At 38.4% G+C, this 6,938-nt stretch overlaps 1 pseudogene; it reads right to left on the reverse strand.

Moving 5' to 3' along the window:
- Nucleotides 1-4,464: 4,464 nt before the first annotated feature.
- LOC129543680 (ras-related protein M-Ras-like) lies at nt 4,465-5,874 on the reverse strand (annotated as a pseudogene).
- Between the last annotated feature and the right edge of the window lie 1,064 nt (nt 5,875-6,938).

Here is a 6,938-nt window from a genome sequence, read left to right on the forward strand (position 1 = left end):
TAATTCACTGGATGCTTTTAAGAAAAACTTAGACACTAAAGACAAAGGAAAAGATCAGTGAGTTTGAAAACAGTGTAATTGAGAATAGGATGACAAAGGAAGCATAGGGAGAAGAAGAGGGTAAAAACAGTGCCCAGTGCTAAAGGAGGAATTGTGAAGTAAGCCAAAATAACGTACAGTTGGAATTGAAGTTGCAGAAAGAGAATAGGGTCAAAAATGTTAAAATATTGACTTAAAATCATTCTAAATTTAGTGTAAATTACCAAGCCACGCATCTGAGGAACTCAACACAGCTAAGTATCATAAACACAGAAGAAACCAAAGGAACACAGCAGTTGTTTAAAATCAGTAAGATGAAACTATGGTAGCAATCAGAGAAAAGAAACACACATTACATAGAAAGGAAAATAGATAAGAATCACTGTGAAAGTGAAAGTGAAGTCGCTCAGTCGTGTCCGACTCTTTGCAACCCCGTGGACTGCCTGCCAGGCTCCTCCGTCCATGGGATTCTCCAGGCAAGAATACTGGAGTGGTTTGCCATTTCCTTCTCCAGGGGATCTTCCCAACCCAGGGATCGAACCCAGGTTCTCCCGCTTTACAGGCACACACTTTAACCTCTTAGCCACCAGGGAAGCCCAAGAATCACTGTAAACATTTTATTTTAAAATTCAAGCTAGAAAGTAGTAGAAAAGTATCATTAGCATTCTGAAGGAAAAAAAAAGCCAGCCTAAAATTTATTGTTTCAGTGAAAAGAGTCTTAAAGAGTGAAGTTTAAGCAAAAAACTTTTCAGAAAAATAAAAACTTGGAGAATTTGTCACCAGTAGGTGTGCATTACACACAATGTCAGAGGGAATTCTTCTGGTCAAAGGAAAATGATACTAAACCTGCAACTCTGTGTAATAATGTAGTGGGTCAAGATAAGTAAATATGGAACTTCTTTCCTTTCTTTCTTTTATCATTATACATTTGTATTTTAAAAAGTAATTTTATCCCTTCATGACATCAAAAGCATGGTCATAAAATCCCGTTAATTATACTTCATCAGTATTTAATATCTTTTGCTCTTGATAAACACTGTGAAGAAAGTGAAAAGGCAAGCTACAGACTGGGAGAAAATGTTTTAAAATCTTGTGTGTGACGAAGAATTTGGATCCAGAATATTTAAAGAATTCTCAAAACTCAGTAATAAGAAAATATACAGCTTCACTTTAAAAACAGGCAGAAAACATGAATAGCACTTCACTAAAGAGGATACAAAGATGGCAAATAAGTACATAAAAATACGTTCAATAACATTAGCCATCCTGTAAATCCAAGTTAAAGGAATACCATACGTGTATTAAAGTGGGTGAAATAAACAATAGGGATAATAACAGGTGCTGACAAGGATAGAGAACACCTGGAACTCCCATACATTGCTAATGGGAACAAAGATGGTACAGTCACCAGAAAGTCATTTGACAACTTCTTTCAAGGTTAAACATACACATACCATGTGACCCAGCAGTCCCAACCAGTCTGGGTGTCTGCCCTAGAGAACTGAAAACTTACGCTTACACAAAAATTTACACACAAAAGTTCATAGCCTCTACATTCATGATTGCCAAAAACTGAAAAAAAAAATGCTCAAATGCTGTTCGCTTAATGAATGGATAAACAAACTGTTTAATATCCATAAAATAATGTATTATTAACAATATAAAAGTATAAAGTTTATACACAACAACTTGGTTAAATTCTAAATATTTAAGAGAAGTCAATCTCAAAAGATTATATGTACTATTATTTAATTAATATGACATTCTCAAAAAGACAAAACTATAGTGATGGAGAACAGATAAGGGGTTTCCAGGGATTAGTTTCAGCCTAAAAACTATAGAGCAGGATTGAGCCCCAGAAAAGCAGATGTTTTCACTTTAAATCTGAAGGGAGAAAAAAGACTATGTCCCAGTTAGAAGACCATTTGGCAGGAAGAAATCTCTCTTACTAAGTAGAAGATCAGCCTTTTTGTCCTAATCAGGCCTTCAGCTCATAGGATGAGGCCCACTCACATTATGGAGGGTAATCTTCTTTAATTTATTGATGTAAATGTTAAACTCATCCACAAACAGCCTCACAGGAACACCTAAGATAATATTTCACCAAATATCTGGGCAACCTGTGATCTAGTCAAGTTGATGTATAAAATTAATCATAACAGGATGTACATATCTACAAACTGGTATCACAAGGAATTTGGTGGGAACTTGGAGGTTTTCTATATTCTGATTATGATGGTAGTTACACAAATGCATATGTATTAAAATCCAGAGTGATATACAAGAATTAAAATGAAGTCAATTTTACTATATAACTTAAAAAAAATAAAAGTAAGTATTGACTAAAATGGAGATAATACACTATGAAGTTTGTAGCATATGCAGAGGCAAAATATACCACAGTTCAGTTCAGTTCAGTTCAGTCGCTCAGTCGTGTCCGACACAACAAGAGCACAAAATCTGGAAGGGGGTAAATTGAAGTGTGTCGTTTTTACTTTATACATGAGTAGGCAACTAAACTCTCCAATAAAAAAGCAGAAATTATCAAAATGGATAGAAAAACAAACACAAAGTTCAACTGCATGCTGTCATAACAAACGTTCTTAAAACATGAAAACACAAATAGGTTAAAAGCAACAGGATGGGAAATTATATATAAAAAGCAAGAGGATGGAAAATTATATAATCTCCAAATAATCATTGCAGTGAAGTTTGACTGGAGAGTAAATTATACCCCATGACAAAAATATTATTGGGGATAAAGTACATAGTATAAAATGATAAAGAAGAACAATTCATTAAGAAAATGTAACATTCCTAAGTATGTAAGGACCCATAACAGAGCCTCTAAGTGTGTTGAAAGTAGTGCTAAGAGAGCTGAAACGAAATACAGACGAAACCACAATTATATTTGGAGATTTAAATGCTCCTTCTCAGTAACTGAAGTTTGAGCCAACAGAGAAATCAGTAAAGGTATAGAAAACTTAAACAACACTACCAACATGAACTGATATTTATAGAAAAGTACAAGAGCAGAAAGCACATTTATTTTTCAAGTAATATGGAACATTAGGGAAACTAGTCTTTGTTCAGGGCAATAAAAAAAATCAGTAAATTTACAAGAAATTAAATCACACAGAGTTTATTCTCTGTCCACAGGAAAATTCAATTAGAAATGAAAGACAGAAAGCTATCTGGAAAAACAAAAAATATTTGGAAAGCAGAAAACACACTTCTAAATAATCCATGGGTTAAAGAGAAAATGACAAGACAAATTAGAAAATAGTTTGAACTGAATGAAATTAAAATGAAATTAAAATCTCAATCTGACAAATAATTCAAGTGAAATTCAGTTGGTGCTTTGAAGAAAATGTATAGCAAGGGCATATTAAATTGTCAAATCCCATTGAACTATAAATGAGTGAATTTTATTTTATATAAAGTGCCTCAATTAATTGAGAAATATAGGTACTAAGTATTGGGAGAAACATTCCATCAACTTGAGGGCTCAATAATACTTTCCTGAATATCACTTTTGTTGACTACATATAGGGCTGTTCATTATGTGTTAATGAATAATAATAGCATTTATTGAGTATCTACTACTTTATAAACATGCTGCCATTCGTCAAGGATGCCAGTATGATAAACATCAGGCTCTGCTGTTGACATACTGCCTTGCAGGGTTAGACTAGTCCTTGGCCATACAGTGCCAGATGGTACCAAAGCCCACACTGTATTCCTCATTAGCAATGTCATTCATAAACAAAATTGTGCACAAAGTGGTCGGTGAGCCCTTGTCATCACCACAATCAACAAAGTCTGTAAATACATGTTGATCTGTGCTTTTCCCATTTTTATTAATTCTAAGCTTCTTTGGGGATCTTGAGAACAAACTCATACCCCTCCTTTGGTCATCTCATGTAGAAAATTTGAATCTTAGTCATTTTTGGGTGGGGGGTGTACAAACCCCTTTAATAAAACAATAATCCTTAAAATAATTTAAAAATCTACAAAAGAAACCCAAACTCAGACACTGTGGACAGGGGGTGGGGTTGGGGCGGAGCTTGATCATGGCTTGTTTTTGTATGTGGAGAAACACTCCTACATCAAACCTACGCTATGGAGTTCAGAGGGATAAGACAGCCATCTAGAGAGGGAGGGGCCGGGTTGCATCAACACAGGGGCTCAGATACTGTTCTGTCTATCGTTGCCTCCTTGTCTCTGGTGAGACACCCCGCCTCCTGTGTCCCTCCGGAAAAGCCAGACCCTACCTCCTCCCTGCCCACCCTCCCTCTCTCCTTTCCTGTGCCAAGTCCTCGAGCCAAGGGTCATGGCTAGGATGGTCGTCGTTGCAGTGAGGCAGTGGAGTCCCGAGGACTGGCCAGCTCCCAGTGCCCAGGGCCTTGGGCCATCAGATATCACTCACTGCAGTTTGTGGTTGCCCGTGACCTGGTCTCCCCAACGTTTGGTTTTCTTCTTCTTCGTCTGGCTTTTTTTCCCCGGAATCTGTTGCCTGATTACTCTAACCAGGTCGTGGAAGGCTTCGTCAACGTTGAGAGGTGGGTCCTTGGCACTGGTTTCTATGTACGGAATATTGTGTTTGGTCCCCCTTCCTTGCTCCCTGGTGATTTTCCTCAAATGCATCAGATCGACCTTTGACCGTGAAAATCATCGGGAATGACTCCCTGTCCTTGACGCGCAGAATGAGCTGGTGGAAGCAGTCCACGTGCTCAAAGGTGGCCTTGTCCCTGACCGAGAAGATGATGGGGAAGCCGTCCCCTGTGCGCATGTACTGCTCCCGGAAGGCGCTGAACTGCTCCTGCCGGGCCGTGTCCAGAACATCCAAGATGGCCCACTGATTGTCAATATCTGTATGTTTCAGAGAGGCGTCTTGGATGCTGGGGTTGTTCAGTTCAGTTCAGTTCAGTCGCTCAGTCGTGTCCGACTCTCCGCGACCCCATGAATCACAGCACGCCAGGCCTCCCTGTCCATCACCAACTCCCGGAGCACACTCAAACTCGTGTCCACAGAGTCGGTGATGCCATCCAGCCATCTCATTCTCCGTCGTCCCCTTCTCCTCCCGCCCCCAACCTTTCCCAGCATCAGAGTCTTTTCCAGTGAGTCAACTCGTCGCATGAGGTGGCCAAAGTATTGCAGTTTCAGCTTTAGCATCAGTCCCTCCAATGAACATCCAGGATTGATCTCCTTTAGAATGGACTGGTTGGATCTCCTTGCAGTATAAGGGACTCTCAAGAGTCTTCTCCAACACCACAGTTCAAAAGCATCGATTCTTCGGCGATCAGCTTTCTTCACAGTCCAACTCTCACATCCATACATGACCACGGGAAAAACCATTGCCTTGACTAGACGGACCTTGGTCGGCAAAGTAATGTCTCTGCTTTTTAATATACTATCAAGGTTGGTCATAACTTTCCTTCCAAGGAGCAAGCGTCTTTTAATTTCATGGCTGCAATCAGCATCCGCAGTGATTTTGGAGCCCAAAAAAATAAAGTCTGACACTGTTTCCACTGTTTTTCCATCTATTTCCCATGAAGTGATGGGACCAGATGCCATGATCTTTGTTTTCTGAATGTTGAGCTTCAAGCCAACCTTTTCACTCTCCTCTTTCACTTTCATCAAGAGGCTTTTGAGTTCCTCTTCACTTTCTGCCATAAGGGTAGTGTCATCTGCATATCTGAGGTTATTGTAGTCAGGCACAAAGATCTTCTGGAAAAGCTGAATGGTGAGGGGGCTTTTGCCCATATCACCCCCCCCCCCCCGCAACAGCTTGTATGTGGGGAGGTTGTCACTGGGGACCACACTCGTTACCATGTTGCTGGTTGGTCAGACCATGAACGGGACTTTTCAGGTGGTGAGCAGGCCTATCTCACTGGGGTCCCGATCATCGCCGACTTCTCTGCTGCACACCGTTATCCTGGAGCCTGCGGTGGGGCAAAAGGGAATCTTAGTCATTTTGAAATAACACTTAGAGTTCATAAGTCATCTGCCCCAGTAAACTGATTCTAAGTCTAGACTTGTGTGGTATGGCCATGATGATCAACTCTGCTGGAATCAACACAGGCAGAATGGGAGGGATAAATCAGACGATTGTAAACATTTTTTTTTTTTCCCACTGCCAAAAGATAATCAATTGAAAAACAAGAACCAAGATTGTTTAGAACCAAGCTTATTCATGATCAATACCAGAGACAAGTCAGAAAAATCCTGACTTATTTCTCAATGCTAATATTGAGTTTTTATAGTCAATTAAATTACTAGTTTTATGTTTAAATACTTATCTAAAGCCACAGGATTTTTGTTTTCTTTTAGTGAAAGATTTCTAAATATGTTAAATTTTATCAGATACTGATAAATGAAATGAATATGGATTAAAAGGAAAGTTGGAGATAAGTATGTAAATTTAGTGAGATGATTTTTTTTCTATGAATCAGAAAAAACATAGAAAATGTTAACATCTAGATAAGACAGGTGAAAAACATTTATTTTAAAATTAACATTAATCTTTTCAAAGAAACACTTGAGAGCTTATCTGTAGCTAAAATGTTATTCAGTAATAATTTGGTTTGGTGGGTAAGAAGTGAGAGGAAAAAAGGAAATGAGTTGAAGGGAAATGATGGAAATCATCTATGTACCTATTTAAGACATTTCTAAGTTTAGGGCATGTGCAAATGAAAACATGGAGGATGACTGAAGCTAGCAGATACTGAACTCATCTTGTTCTCTTTTTTTCTTTATTTCCTGTAATTAATGCTAATTTTTATTTTAGAAAATCTGTAACACCAAAAAAGTTCTAGAAAAAACCTAATCTTAATTACAGTAACATAAAACATGATTATATCTTTGTATTTCAGTGCACAAACATCTACTATTAAATT

The sequence above is a fragment of the Moschus berezovskii genome, chromosome 23 (assembly GCF_049115385.1).
Source record: "Moschus berezovskii isolate FMDL1 chromosome 23, NW_MosBer_1.0, whole genome shotgun sequence".
NCBI lineage: Eukaryota > Metazoa > Chordata > Mammalia > Artiodactyla > Moschidae > Moschus > Moschus berezovskii.